The sequence below is a fragment of the Dermochelys coriacea genome, chromosome 2 (genome assembly GCF_009764565.3).
Source record: "Dermochelys coriacea isolate rDerCor1 chromosome 2, rDerCor1.pri.v4, whole genome shotgun sequence".
Classification (NCBI taxonomy): Eukaryota; Metazoa; Chordata; order Testudines; family Dermochelyidae; genus Dermochelys; species Dermochelys coriacea.
This window is the reverse complement of record NC_050069.1, coordinates 127,203,999-127,219,413: the sequence shown is the minus strand read 5'-3', so window position 1 is coordinate 127,219,413 and position 15,415 is coordinate 127,203,999.

The following is a 15,415-nucleotide window of genomic DNA, read 5'->3' as shown; positions in this document are numbered from 1 at the left end:
GGCCATAGTTTGCCCCCGTCTACTATAAGAGCAAGATTTCAAGATACCTAGAGAGTCAGAGACAACAAGGGTATCCAACAACTGATAACTTAGGAGCAAAACCTCCCAGCTCCCCAGCTGGATTGGACATTTGTTTGAGAGCAAATCCCTCAGGTTATTCCATCCAAATGTATCAGGGCACAGGTCAAAACAGCTAGTTTAAATTCAGCCTGCTAAAGATAGGTTGTGTTTCAATCCTTTATCAGCCTGTCTCCAGCATAATGCATCACTTTGTTTGGCGAATTAAGACCTCTACAGGTTTTGGTTTTTAACGTTGTTTTATTGTACGGTATTAGCAAATACTTAGTACACTGACCTACAGAAGAATTTAGCACATTTGTTTGTTTAATCCTTTTCTAGGATGTTTATCAAAAGGTATGTTAGCAACGTAATGAAAACTAAAACACAAAATGTTACAATTGGACAGAAAAGAAGCAACTAGCCCAAACATGCAGCCAGGTGGAATCCAGACAGTGTTCAGGATAAAGCCTGGAACTTCTTAGGGCATGTATTGCTGTAGTTGTATCAGTCCAAATATATTAGACAGACAAGGTGGGTGAGGTAATATCTTTTATTGGACCAGCTTCTGTTGGTGAGAGAGACAAGCTTTTGAGCTGGTCCAATGAAAGATATTACCTTACCTACCTTGTCAGTATCTCAAGGCAAACCACCCTAATGAAAACAGGATCCGTTCCCAGCTGGTACACAGGACAAGGGATTAAAAAAAGGAACCGCAAACTCAAAATACACGTTGTGATGATTTGGGAATCTGTCTATACAATTTATGAATTGTGAATTTTATGTATCTGTTGGGTTGCAAACTCCATTTTGAATCTGCAGCTTTTTGATTTCTCTATTCCTTGTTTGCCTCCATGTTGGAATGAAGGCACTTAGATTCAGAACTGACAATGAGGGTCTTAGACATTAAGAATCCAATCACTAGAAATTGTTCACGCTAACGGAAATATTTGCTCTGTAGTATCTTATTGATGAGTAGATGGTTGTCAAGAGAAACCCTTTATTATGAATAGACTATGGAGGTAACAAACTTTCTACGGCTCAGTGTAACTGCAACATGTGACTTCCCTGTACTGGGCTGTTTTTTTTTTTTGTCACCACAGCAGAAAATATCAGGTAAACCAAAGACTGCCTACAGCATGTAAGGAAGTGTGGCATTTCTACACTTCCTGAAGAACTTACTCTATAGCACATCTTCCCTTTTTTGTAAATCTCTTTGCTGAATTGAAACATTATTAAATTAAACTAACAAACTGCAACAAACACTACGATTGACTTAACAACACTTAAGTTGTTTTAAAGCAATCTGGACATGAATTGATCGGGCTCTTTAGAGCATTTCAGCACTCTTCACAACCTGCTGCATTCCACACCCTCATTAGGCAAGTCTTTGTAACAGACTGTTCAATTTCATGGTCAGTAACAGGATCCATTTGTGAATTGTTTTCACGTTGTACATCAGCTCATTCTTCACTTTTCTTAGCATGTTCAGTATTGCCTGAAACTTTGATTCATCAAACAAGGTTCTTTTGGTCAATCTCTCTCCCAAGTATGTTACTTCCACTGTCTGAAATTGATATTGACCTTATTCGATTTAAGGTTATCAGCTCTCATAATTTCCATTACTCTCCTCAGTTCTTGATATTTAATGGCACTGCTGACAAATTATTATGTCATCAATGTATGCTTTCACGCCTGCTAGACCTTTTAGTGAAATACTGCTGGAGCTGAACATATTCCAAAAGGCAGTCATAGGAAGCAATATCAGTCAAATGATGTGTTGTAAGTGCAGGTCCTGAATTCTGTGTTCAGGGGGATCTGCCAACTTCCTGCAGATGCACCTAATTTTTGGAATCTGATAGCTCAGATCACAGTTCATACTTGTGGGCAAGTGGAGGTGGAAACCCGTCTGTTCTTCTAGTCTCCAAATGATACATCCACTTCCTGTGATGTTTTGCAGCTCTTTTCCTAGCCTCTTTCTTAAGGCTTGTAGAACTTTTCATGTAGAATGTAACACAGATTCTGCATCTTCTCTTATGTTTACTTTATATGTTACTGGGAGGCACCCATTTCCTGTGAATACATCTTCATATGATGCTATTGGTACTTTCATATCTAGTTAAAGGTTGTCCTTCTGGTTCTCTGTGCTATATGTCCTCTTAACAAGACCAGGCTTCTCACACTAGGTGTATGCCAAGACTGGTTGCTTGCCCCTGTTTACCACCAAAAATTAATGTTTTATTATTTTCCCTGTGTTTTTTAGTGTCAGTGTGCCCTCACCCCACTCTGGAATTATTCCTGTGTTATAGTCTTTCACAAATATTTTTAAGTTGGCCATTTGTATGTGCTCCTTACACCTCAGTTTCTGTGAATACATTTACTTGTGCCCCACTATCTATCTTGTGCGTTACAAAAGTGCCATTGTTGACATTTTAATTAGCCTTTTTTTTTTGAGTTTTTGGCCTCCTTCATTTTTGTGCTTAAGAACAGCTCTTCCTCTTCACTTGAGGAATTCATTTTTTGCACATAATACATGCACTTTCCTGCTTTCTTGGCATATTTTAGCTTAATGGTTGGTCTTATTACAGTTTCTACATATTTTCCTGAATGCTGGGCATTTCCAATGCTCATGCTGGTTGCCACATCACAGGCATTGTTTCACGCTTTCTATTTTTCTGCCCTTTGCCAATTTAACTTCTGTGAACATTTCCCTTGCTGGTTTAGCTATGGTTCTTAGTCATATTGTCTGTGCCTTGCTGCAGGCTTTTTATTTGTCTGTTTGTTTGTTTTTCTGCTTCTTGACATATGTGTATTGCTCTTTCTAGAGTCAGATCCATCTCCCTTAGTAACCCTTAGTAACTTTTTTATTGTTACATCCCAGGATAATCTGGTCTTTAATTAGTGGTTTTTAATGAGATTGACTCTCTTAGTTTTAAGTCTGTGACAAACTCCTCTGCTGTTTTCCCTACATTCTGTGCTGTCATTCTGAACATAGATCTTTCAAAAGTAATGTTTTTCTAGGGACACAGTGATTCTCAAATATTTTCATTACTTCTTCAAAGCTTTCCTCTCTTTTCACACCACCATCTTTAAGGAATGCTTTATATATATCTAGGGCTTTTGTGCCTGTTAAAAGCAGAGCAATCCTTTGTTCACCTTCCAGTTTATTTGCCCCTATAGCTTTCATATACAGTTCAAATCGATGTTTGATCCTTTCCAAGGATTTTTAGCATTCCCTTTGATTCTCAGGGCTGGTGAGGAGTTGCATGCAATTTCACAGGCTCTGTAGCAGCCATCATAATGTTACCTCTCACTGGGGTCTTCCAGCACGCTGTTCCTTCCACTTCTGGTGCCATGTTATATCTTATTGACCAGCAGAGACCAGTGTCAAGATAAACCCTTTATTATGAACAGAGCAGAGATAACAACATTCCCATTAATCTGTGTAGTTGCAGGTTTCAGATGCCCTGTCCTAGGCTTTGTTGTGGTTGCCCCCAGCAGGAAATATGTCACAGGAAATCCAAAGACTGCATATCTCTACACTTCCTGAAGGACTTAATAGTACATACCCTGCGCAGAAGGGATGGTTTAGCAGGGAGAGCAGCTGTCACCTGGCAGAGGGTTGTGCTCATATGAAGAAGCTGGCACAGGTGTCACCTGACAAAGGGCACTAAAGGTTTTAAAAGGGCAGCAACTGTTGTGCTCAATGGCCACTTTCCTCCAATCTACAAGGGAGAAGCAACCCAGGATGTTGCAGCCCACAAGCCATGCACTGAAGCAGGAGGACTGTGCTTAAATACTAGGTGGTCTGAAGGTTCATCACTGCATTCAGAGGGGTTCAGCAGTTGGACAGTGGGTTCTAGCTCTCAGAAGGGGATGCCAAGTAGAGGGTCTACGTCCTGTGGGTGTGTTTTGGGGTTGGTGTCTGGGGAAGAAGCAGGAGTTACAATAGTCACACGCACAGGGCCTTCACAGTTCCAATGGGGGAATCCCAAAACTCATCCTGCCATCTCCTTGGCACCATATTACCTCAGCAGGTGTGGAAAGGAAGCAGAACTGGAACTCTGACTAAATCGGTCAGAGGAGGAGGACTTCATTGCCACACTGGGGAATATTAAAAGGCTGAATTGCTTTTGGTGGAAAGCCAAAAGAGTCACGTTGGCACACATCAGATACTTTCAGTATGTGTTCAGTTCCAAACTTTGTTTTAATCCAGTTCTCACCATTGGCTGTTTTGATTTAGATGAAACTGCATTTTTTAACACACAACTGTTGCATAGAAAAATTTTCAAGTTGCTCTAATTCTAAGTAAGTGTTGGGTGACTTTGGACAATGGTTGTTTCTGCTGCCTTTAAATATAAATGGCAACAAGTTGATATTCTGCTCCCCTCCTCAGTCCCGTACACACAGCCATTAATCAATATCAACTGGGTTTTGCATTCAAGGTGTGAGGCTTGACCTTTCAATACAAACAAACTCAGAGATAACATTTCCCCAATGGAGTATCAGTGCTTCCTAAAGAGAAAAGATTGTTATAAAGAGAAGAGAGCACTTAAATCCAACAGGAGATAGAGATGAAGTAAACAACTCATCAAAGTTAATCCACAGTTAAGAGAGAAATGAAGCAGTGTTAGAAAATAAATAAAACAAACTTGAATCTTCAGATGTTGTGAAATGTGAAAAAATTGGGGAGAAAACGGATAAAAATACTTCCCATTTACTTTTCATATTAGTTCTTAAAAATTACTTCTCAGAGTGCTTTTATATGTTCAAAGAACTGTAAAGATATTAATTAGTTGACAGTCACAACACCGGTCTGATATAGGCAGTCAAATATTATCCCCATTTTACAGAAGGGAAACAGACACTAAAGGAAATAAACTCACTTGAGCAAGTCAGTCTTTTGGTAATTGTTATCCATTGGTTAGTCCACTGGTAGATTTGACTGAAAAAATGGTGAAAATTTTGTATGTAGGTATGTTTGTTCATTTTTTTGTTTGAAAATTTTCAACCACTTCTACTCCACTGGTACTTGCTTATAAGTAGTTGTATGAAATAATGTCCACACATGATAGTTTATGTGGTCAGATGTATATGCTAACTATTTGATTTAATTTGGGTACAGTATAGTTAGCAATCACTACCACTTTGTCACACCAGATACTATGGTGATGGGCACAATATAAGAAAATGGCTAGAAATAGAATAAACTTAGAGATATCAACTGGAGGGGGGAAAAACACATTTTTCACATTGGGGAGTATAGTTCTTTGAAATTCGACTACATGAGCAATAGATACTCTGCCCCAAAGATTTGTTGCCGGATTCTCCACTAAAGGATTATTCTCAGTGGCGGATTAATCAGCCCGTGCTCAGGGGCCCTAGCCAATTTAGGGGCTCCCAGAAAAATCTCATGATGCTAGGGCAAGATGATTTGGCTGCTGCACCCTCTGCTCTGCTGTACGTGCTTGGAGCAAGTCATCTTGGATGAGCCAGTTCAGGGATCAGTCAGTGAGCACAGCTGGAGGGAGCAGCAGCAGTCTCTGCCTCTTCCTCTGCTGCTTGTTGTTTTCTTTGCGGCTGCCCATGGTTTCTGGCCACCACTGGTGATGGACTCCCCTGCATTCTCCTGTGCCTGGCCAGGCAGCTGGGACTAGGCAGTGAAGGAAGATGGGGAACACAACCTCCTGCTGCATCTCCTCCATCCCCAAGCTATGCAGGAATGCCCACTCCCAGCTGGAGTCCTACTGTCTTGAGCCTGAGCTGGGCTGCAAGGACACAGGATGCAACCTGTAGCACATGAGCAACCAGGAGAACATAGATGATAAGGGGGAGATGGGGAGCTCCCTGCAGCCAGGAGAGCCAAGGGAATCCATGCCACCTCAACCTATGGGGCAGCCCCAGGGGAAATGCAACACCCACAAGCACATGGGGAGCTTGGATGGTGTCCCTAACCTTTGTTAGAAAGAAGCTGGGAATCAGTGACAGGGAGTGGATCACTTGATAATTACCTGTTCATTCCCTCTGGGGCACTTGGTATTGGCCACCTCAGAAGACAGGGTACTGGGCTAAATGGACCAGAATACTGGTCTAGATCTGTCCCAGTATGGCCATTCTTATGTTCTTATGAGCCCAGTGGGGAAGGACTCTGCTGTCCTGCTCAAGGGGAAAAACATGGAAACCCTCAACCCCTCTTCCCCCCCACACACACACAGTGGGAGCCCCTGTCGCCTCTTATTTACCTCTAAATGTTCAATCACTTCTCTCTCCTAAGTGAGACTTATTCTCTCCCCTCCTCTTCCAGTTATTTTTTTCCCCTGTGTCTTTTGGTGATCGCAAAATATATGGTGAGAGGCTTTGTTCAGGGCCATAGTTTCAAGGCTTTTGGATGCAGCATTATTTACCCCATCCTAATATGTCATGATGTAGCCCTTCGTATCCTCACCGACACCCTATGTGGATCCCATTTCCCTGTGCACATGGTTCACAGCCTTGGGATCTTAGTGTGGATTCTTTCCATGTACATTGGATAAGGCATTATGTAGCTGCCTGCTCAGCTGTTACGAGGCCTTCCATAGTGTAGTTTTCCCACCTTAGCGTTCAATGAAAGACTATAGTGCTATTTACCCCAGACTGTACTTTTAAGATCTTTGTGTGTATTTTCCCCCGTCACCCAACATGGACTGATGTGGCACTTTTTACCCTGGGTCACAGCTTCTAGACCCAACTCACTCAGCTATGAATTTCACAAATGAATTGTGGCCCACCCAAATTTACTTAACAAAGATTGTCAATGAAATCAACTGTTGTCATGGGCTAATGGTCGTCTTTTGCTATGTGAATGCCAAAGCCAAGCCTAATTGGGGGATAAAACATAAAGGACAAACCAGACAGTTATAGAAGTGGGAGAAATTTATCTTGTGAGGACCTTCAGTTCCAGTGACTTTTTCCCCTCCATTACACTGATGATGAAGCATTGGTATAATGGTATGATGAATGTTCTCTCTCTGCAGTATTATTGGAAAAACTATATTTGTATTGTTAGTAATGACCGAACATCCTGTTGTGTGCTCTGGTCTATTCTTAAAAGTGTGATTTAATGTACACATAAAAGCTAGTTTCTGATTAGCTGAAATAGTCCTAAAACTTAATTGCTAAAATGTCAACTTTGTCATGGTTTGACATGAATTGCTTTTGGTGGAAAGCCAAAAGAGTCACGTTGGCACACATCAGATACTTTCAGTATGTGTTCAGTTCCAAACTTTGTTTTAATCCAGTTCTCACCATTGTCTGAAATTTAAAGTTCTTAATAATAGGGTAATTTTACTTCAGGTTAGGATTATTTCTTTTAATTAAGTTACTTTCTGAAACTGTGACTGTTGTCTTTCAGATATCTTTATTTCCGCGGGAGAAAAACTGGAATGTAACAGGTTCAATAGGTGGAAAACATGCATAATGCTCAAGTTTAAGAAAATTGGGGAAATAAAAGAACTACTTGTTGACCTGTGCACGAATGAGTCTTGTAACAGCAGTGTTGTCCAGATTAGCAGTGAAGACCTTTATGTGATGGTATGGATAATATCTAGCCATGTAAATTTTATATGTGGAAAAATTGAGCAGTTAATTTAGGCATAATGAACTGGGATATGATTTGCTTTATTATTAATGCAGTGTATAAACATTGAATGGAGGCTTTGTATTAATGCATTCTGATACATTCATGTTTCCAGTGGGCCACGGGGGACCCAAATATTCTTTGTGTCCAGGGACCCAATGAATCTTAATCCACCTCTGATTATTCTATTCTATATAGGTTCTTATATTGCGGTCATCATTGTAGTATCTGAGTGCCTTCCAGTAGTGCATTAAGCAATGTAACTATATGTCTGTCATGTGTTTCACCTTCTCTATTGCTGATTTTGAAGTAGGTAGTATAAAGAATGAAAAAAATGGCTATGTGTGTTTTGGGAAGTGTTTATTGTGGAGAGTGGTGTGAGACTCTTGCCATTCAGTTGTCACAATGGAGAGGGCTCCCTGATCACCTTGTTGCTATGGGGTTCCCTGGCCCCCTTTGCAGGCAGATAATTTTTTGCCTGCTTGAGCCCCTTTCTTCTTCCTGGCAGAGCACTATAATGGTGCAATCAACTGTTGCAGTATTACTCAATCCATGAGGCCCTCTCCAAGCTATTCGCTGACTGACTAAAAGGTAGCACAATGGTGCAAGAACTCATTCACCTACTGATTATAGACAAACATGTGGCTGTAACAAACTTTAATACCATTTTTAACTATTTTGATCTGATAGTCCAAGTCTGGAAACCCTTCTCATGTGAAAATCCCATTGACTGTAATAAGAACTCAACATTGGAAGATTTAAAACAAAAAATCAATATCATACATTAATGATGCCAGGCCTGATCCTCAGCTTGTGTAAACTGGCATAGATACATCCAGTGTCAATGGAACTATGCTGATTTACACTCACTCAGGATCTGACCCACCAATTGTTTTGTGTGGTAATGGATAATACATTATAGTGTAGTTGTTCTCTAGTTCTCATGGAAATGTGAATTAAGAAAAAATAAATATATTTACATTACAAACAACACTATATATCTACATTTAAAATACATTTCTTAAATCTTCCAAATAGTTCAAGTCTATCTAGACTATAGGGTTTATTATGTGTGTAAGTTAATTTAGAGGCAACTTCATTTGCTCTCCTGCTTTCAGATTTTATAAATATTGGTTTGAAGGATTTAGGGAGTAACACAAGGGCTTTATCTGTTATCTTCATATTCTATTCAAAGAGCAAAATGAAAATTCTTTGATGATAAAATATACTCTGGGAATGTAGCACTATGTACCTTGGACTATAATCAATCCCAGAAGACACCCTACTACGCTAGATCAAATAAATTGCACTTTTGATTTAGTTTGAATCTAGTGAGGCCTAACAAACTATTTCTTCCTCCTTCCCCCCTCCTTCACTGTGTGGCTGATAATGAACAAATGGATAACCTGATGGCATAATTTTTGTAAGGTTTCCAAGACAGATTCTGCAGCATATAAAAAGACACATTCATAAATGGTTCTAGTTTTAAGCATGTAGCTCAGTTCTCAATTCCTTCAAGTTAAAATTGGCATAGTATTTACTGTTTTTCCACGTAATTATTGACACTTTACAATACATAAATGACAAACTTCAGAATGAAAAAGGATACCTTTTAACTACATATGTAATTTATTTGAAAACTGGATCATCTCATAATTGTCTTTGTCCTAATTATTTTTTGGCAGAAGGTTCTTGAAAAAAAAACTTAACACAAATGAAAATTATTCTAGATTGTGAAGTTTACAAATGTGCTTTACTAACTTCAGTCAAAATCAAATAGTTCCAAAACTAACAATTTCTTCTGGATTAAATTAAACCCTCTGCAGAGGCCAGTACAAGGCCTATGTGCCTCTTAAATCCCACCTAAACTCTCAAAGGAAGGCATTTGTGGTACTTAGATGAGGCCTTGTGCATGGGGTAAATTTCAATCTCATTGGTTAAATGCACTGGATTTATGTTATATATAGTTACTAGCAAAGTTTCTGCCATTGATTTTGGTCAAAACTGCATTGCAGAATCTTAATGCCACTTGCATTAGTATGTTTACTGTGTTTGATTAAACTAATATGATGAAACAAATCCAAATGTAGATACGTATGCAGGAAGATTTATCCCTGCTTGCATATGCCCCAACCCTATAAGCCCTCTGTGCGTAGAAGTTCCAATTGGTGCGCTGAGACTGCACTTACTACACCAAACACAATTCATTTCATGGTTACCTTTGCCTTCCCTTCCCACAGTTTTCCCTGCACTCGGCTTTCCTTAGATGCTAATTTGCAAGCTCTTTAGGGCAGGGCATGTGTATTTTTATTACATGTATGTGTACGTCCTAGAACATTAGGGCCCTCATCCCTGGCTCTGACCTCTAGCCATTGCTGCAATACAAATAATACTAATCTGTTGAGGAAGAAGAAGCCATTTTTACACAGTCACTTTTCCAGTTGAACCATACTTTTCTGCAACTGAGTGCTGCTCATCACAATGTTAAGGGAGGTAGATGTCAGGTACCTGGTTCTCAGGGCCAGCCCCAGCCTTGTTAAGAACAGCTGCTTCTGAGCAGTTCCAACTTGTGCCACTAGCACAATGTCTATAATGGCCCAGTGGTAGACAGGTGGAGCCCTACTGCACCTACTCCATGCTCTTGCATGCTCCAGACACTCCCTTTCCACAATATGGCCCCTATGCCAAGGAATGTGTATGTGTGGGGGTGGGGAGAGGAAGTGCAGCAGTCATTGGGCCCGGAGCCTCTCTGAAAGGAAAAATATTCTGTTGGCTAGTTGCAGCCAGTTTCTGGTTCCTTTATGCATCCTAAATGTGGGGCAAAGGAACCAGATCTGCTTAGAAAATTCAGACCGTGGTGACAGTAAATTTTAAGCAGAGCTCCATTGTCAAAGTCAATAAGGGATCCTGTTTAAAATCTGAGTGCACAAGGTGGTTTGTTAAAAGTAGTGACAGGTTTCAGATGCAAATTTTAAATTCCCATAAAGTTTAGGAAATTTAGCTCTGCTGTTATGAAGGTAAGTGCTGCCAGATCTGGGTTCAGTGACTGAATATCCACAAATATTGTAGATGTGACTGGGGTTTTGGTTTGGAGCCATCTCTGCTTTAGTAGGTCATTATGGTTTCAGCTAAATTCCTTGGGACAAGAATTTAAACTTTTAAATTGTTTTGTAAAACCCCAAGTATTCCCACGGCATAGTGTTGTAACTTGAGGGTGCTCCTGTTTACAAGGTAGAAACTGCATCCTGGGTTACTTTCCCAAAGGCTGAGGCCAGGTCTACATTACAAATTTTTGCTGGCATAGCTACGTCAATCTGGGTTGTCATGAAGTGTGGCCCCTGACCAATATAGCTGGGCCTCCAAAAGCCACTACTGCAGGTGTTTTAACAGCAAAGGTGGACTTTTACTGGTATAGATTGTTCCACTCATGGTGGAGATGAGGGGAGGTTTACTGTATTGCTACAGTGTGTAGCTGTGTTGGTATAGCATCCCTACTCGGAGCACTTTGCTGGTATAGTAAACTGGCAAAACCCTCCAACCTGGCCTGAGGTGTACTATATTTTCAAGAAATAAACTGACTCAGCACATGGCTATTACTAAGTCAAAAGGAAACACATGCAGTTATTTTTATACTAAATGGTCACCTGCCTCTCAGCCCCCTAATCTACTCCCTTTGCTGCTTTCAGCCTTCTTGCTTCTCCCCCTCTTGAGAGGGCTTTAACATTTCCACCACCATCCACTCTGAAGCCCTGATTCAGCAAAACTCTTAAGTATGTTCTTAAAACCATCCCTACTCGGCAAAGCGCTTACTCATGTCTAAGCCACTTTCAGTCAATTGGATTTAAACACATGCTAAAAATTATGCACATGCTTAAATGCTTTTCTGAACTGAAGCCTATACCAGGAACAGAAGGAGGCAGGGCTAAGCTGTATGAGAAGAAGCCTGGCCTTTCAGAAGTGCTCCTCACAGTATCAAGCATCTCCTATGCCATTTATCGTTATGTTACAGCATTATCCTAAACCAATGAAGCTTCAGCAGAAATCTTTCTTCTCAATTTAAAAAGATTTAAGGACCCCCGCAGAATAGGCAATTGTTACTATCAAACTCTGTCCTACCTGAATCACAGTTAAGTTTCCACAATATTGCAGGAATAGAAGTCCTTGTCAGGCAGGACTGAGAATCAGGAGTTTTACAGGTCAGGTCTGCAGTGCATAGATAAAGCTCTGGCAAAAGTTTATGCAGAATGTACCTATTCAAAAGATTGTAGGTTTTTCTTTTCTTGTGATGGTTTTTGATATTGAGGTCACATGACTAAGAAGTAATCTTATTTATTTTGGTCCTGTGTAGTGACTGACCTTCTTTGTAACTGCATTATTTAACTCAGTGAAGCATTATGGAACCCATTTTCTCTGAAATACTATCAAATGGAACCATATTGTATTAGAATGATGGTCTTGAACCCTCCCATTGGTTTTCTGTTCCTGGCAATGGGAATTATCCCTTATGTGTTTGCACAATCTCTTTCCTGGAAACAATGCACAGTGAAGACTTTTATCAAAGGAGTGACTTTTCAGGGAAGACAATGAAAGACAGGCTCTGAATCTGTCAGATTTTATGCTATCACCAAGTATGCATTTCAAACAGACTACAATGACACCAATGACACTCTGATTATCTAGTATTCCTTCTCATAAATTATTTTAGAACAGAGTTAATCTTAACTCTGTTGTTCAAATCAATTAAAGCTTAATCAGTCAAATTAGCCAAAATGAATGTTGATCTGAGGAGCAAGAAAGGCATAAATGTTGGTGGAAATGCACCTTTGCTTGATTTTATTAAAGATGAATGGTAGAGTAAAAATAAAAATGGATCTAAGTTCAGATTTCTACTCTGAATAGCCCCTTTAACCAGGCTTTGAGGGGAATTATCACAGAAATCAGTTTTAATTAATCATTGCTTTCATATATTATGTATTTATAGTTATCATGTTATAGTTATATATATATATATAGTTATGTGCACACATACATTCTTTGCGGTTTCAGGGCCCAATTCATTAAGATTTTTCTGTATTGCTGATGTCATTAAACAAATATTTCATTTATTTTTTTGAATTGGACCCTGATACCACAAATAATTTGTGTGTGCATAACTTTAAGCTCATGAACAGCCCCACGGCAGTCAATGCAGTACTCACCTGCTTAAAGTTACACCACTCCTCTTTTGGAAAGACAGGGGTTATACCTTAAGAACAGACATTATGCTTAACCATAGAGTGATACCTTTATCTGAGTAGGGGTAAGCACTCAGTACCGAGGTTACACATACGCCTTGGTCAGCAATAGGGCTCCATGTCCAATGCCTAAATATACATTTTCATACTTTCTGACCTGACTAGGAGTCCAAACAGCCCAAGTCTAAGCCTCTCATTATTGACTAAGGTCCTTTTTAATCCCTTTTTGGTACAATCTGGAGTGTGGTGTAAACTCAGTGTGATGAGTCCTTGTTCCTGCTACACAGGCTGACTCTGGTCCCCTTGTTATTTTTTTTTTTTGTCTCAGCTTCCTGGTTGCAGCCTGCTGCTCCCAATTGTACTATTCTCTGCCTGCGTGGCTCAGTGCCTCTGCCACTGCATCTAGCTGTGCCAATCACTGATCTCCTGCTCCTCTTCTCTCCCAGCACATAGTAAAATTTCAGGCAGCTGCAATAGCTTCTTTTCCACACACATCCCCAGCCACTGACCAGCTGGTTGATCCAGAGTCACCCAGGGAAGCTACAGCCAATTCTCTATATTTGTTTTGAAGGGCTCCAATAGGGTTATCTGGAATCAATCACCAGTCTTTGTACTAGTGTGACACTCCTTCTCTCCTCTGTGAAAGCCAGGTGGTCTATTAGCTAATATCTTGCTTACACCCTCCCCCCGTGATGGGAAGTTGGCATGGGAGGAACTGAGGATGGTGGTGCCCTCCACACTGCTGGACAATTAAGGCTGTTTGGGGGAAGGGCTCTACATGATTCCACAGTGCGAACATTTAGTTCTTCATCCAGTGGTCACTGTAGAACCTAAATAGCTGATCTTTTGGACTACTTCTAGCTGGTTTGTATTTAAGGAAATTCTATAGCGTGATGGTTAGGGCATTCACCTGGAGTGAAAGTGAGAGAGGTTCAAATCCTTACTCCATAGCTTTGACAGTGAGTCTCCTGCATGCCAGATGAGTGATCTAACCACTAGGCTAAACCTCCAGCTGTTTTGTGAATCTAGCCTTTTAAAAAGAATCAGAAGCAAAATGTTTTGGGTTAAACATGTATCATTTACTCCAAAATAACTTTTTCAGTTTGCTGACTTATTTTTTATTTGGTTCAACCCAATCTGAAATAGTCTTTTTTTTTTCAGAACCACTAGTGAAAAAAATCAGTTATTTGCCCAGCTCTATTTAACACCTCCTTCTTGATCATGAAATGTAGGTCTCATGTATGATTTACAATCTTATGAGATTTTTCTAAATTGTATTTTAGTCCAGATATTTAACCTTGTCCATAAATGTCTCACACTATTACAATCATAGAGTTACTTCAGTCATCAGTTGTTTTGGACTAATCCTTCAAGGCGTGAAATATGATCTGTTAATCATATGTTCATTGAACTTCTTGTGGGTAAGAAAAAATGTAATGAAGCACAAGTTATAGTTTTACCTTTATCCTTGTGGAGAATTAGTTTACAGTGATACTGTATGTTGTTGTCTTAATACTTATAACTCCCCTGATATGAGGTATTTTTATATCTTCACTCCTGCAATACAATCTATCATAAACAGAGATTCCAATTCAAAAAGGCTGCCTCCAGGCAATAATATTTAGCAGTGCTTTTCATCCACAGTACAAAATACTTTAAAAATAGGAGCATGCACATTTATTTTGTTTAATACTTAGTCCACTTGAATGTCGTGGGTTCAGAAGTTTCACTTGAATATTTGAACTCACATTGAACTCACATTTTCATTTAGGAGAGGCTAAAAATGGTGCAGAGACGTGAACAGATGAAAAATGAAGAAAACACTGGCAGACTGAAAAACAAAATGGAAAAAAGGGAGACTGAAACATGCACTCTTTAGTTTGGTCTTTTTTGACAATGGGCAAATTCATTTTCATCAGGAGGTGATCTAGTTTAGTGGTCTGACAATAGGATGGTGCCTATGGAAAAAAAACACTGTTTTACAATAGAAGATTCAGTCCTCTTTTTGTCATGGCTATCATGGAAAAACAACTTTTAAAGCAGCCTTGATGCTACATACAGTGGAAGAACTTACAAAGCTGATTCTGTTTTCTTGAGATATTAGTGATTTGCACAGTATTTCCTATAATAAAAATGTAGACTACTGCTACAACTGGAAAGAACTTTTTCAGTGCATCCAGTGCTTAGGTTTCCCATAATTATTATTCACTATGTGTTTGGTCAAGTGTCTCTTTACCTCTCAGAGAGCAAATCTCTTCATCACTATTTATTATGTGAGTGTCTGAAGGTATTCTAGGCTCTACACACCCACACGTATGTATGTTTGTGTAATGACAGTGCATATAAGAACTTACGATCTTAGGCCCTGATCCTGACCCTGGATCCACCCAGGTGGACCTATTTTATTAATATAGATGGAATAAAGGGACCCAAAGAATCAAAGGTATTAACACGATCCTGAAATTGTCCAACATTAAACAGTTTTAAACAAAGTTTGGAGTTTGGTATA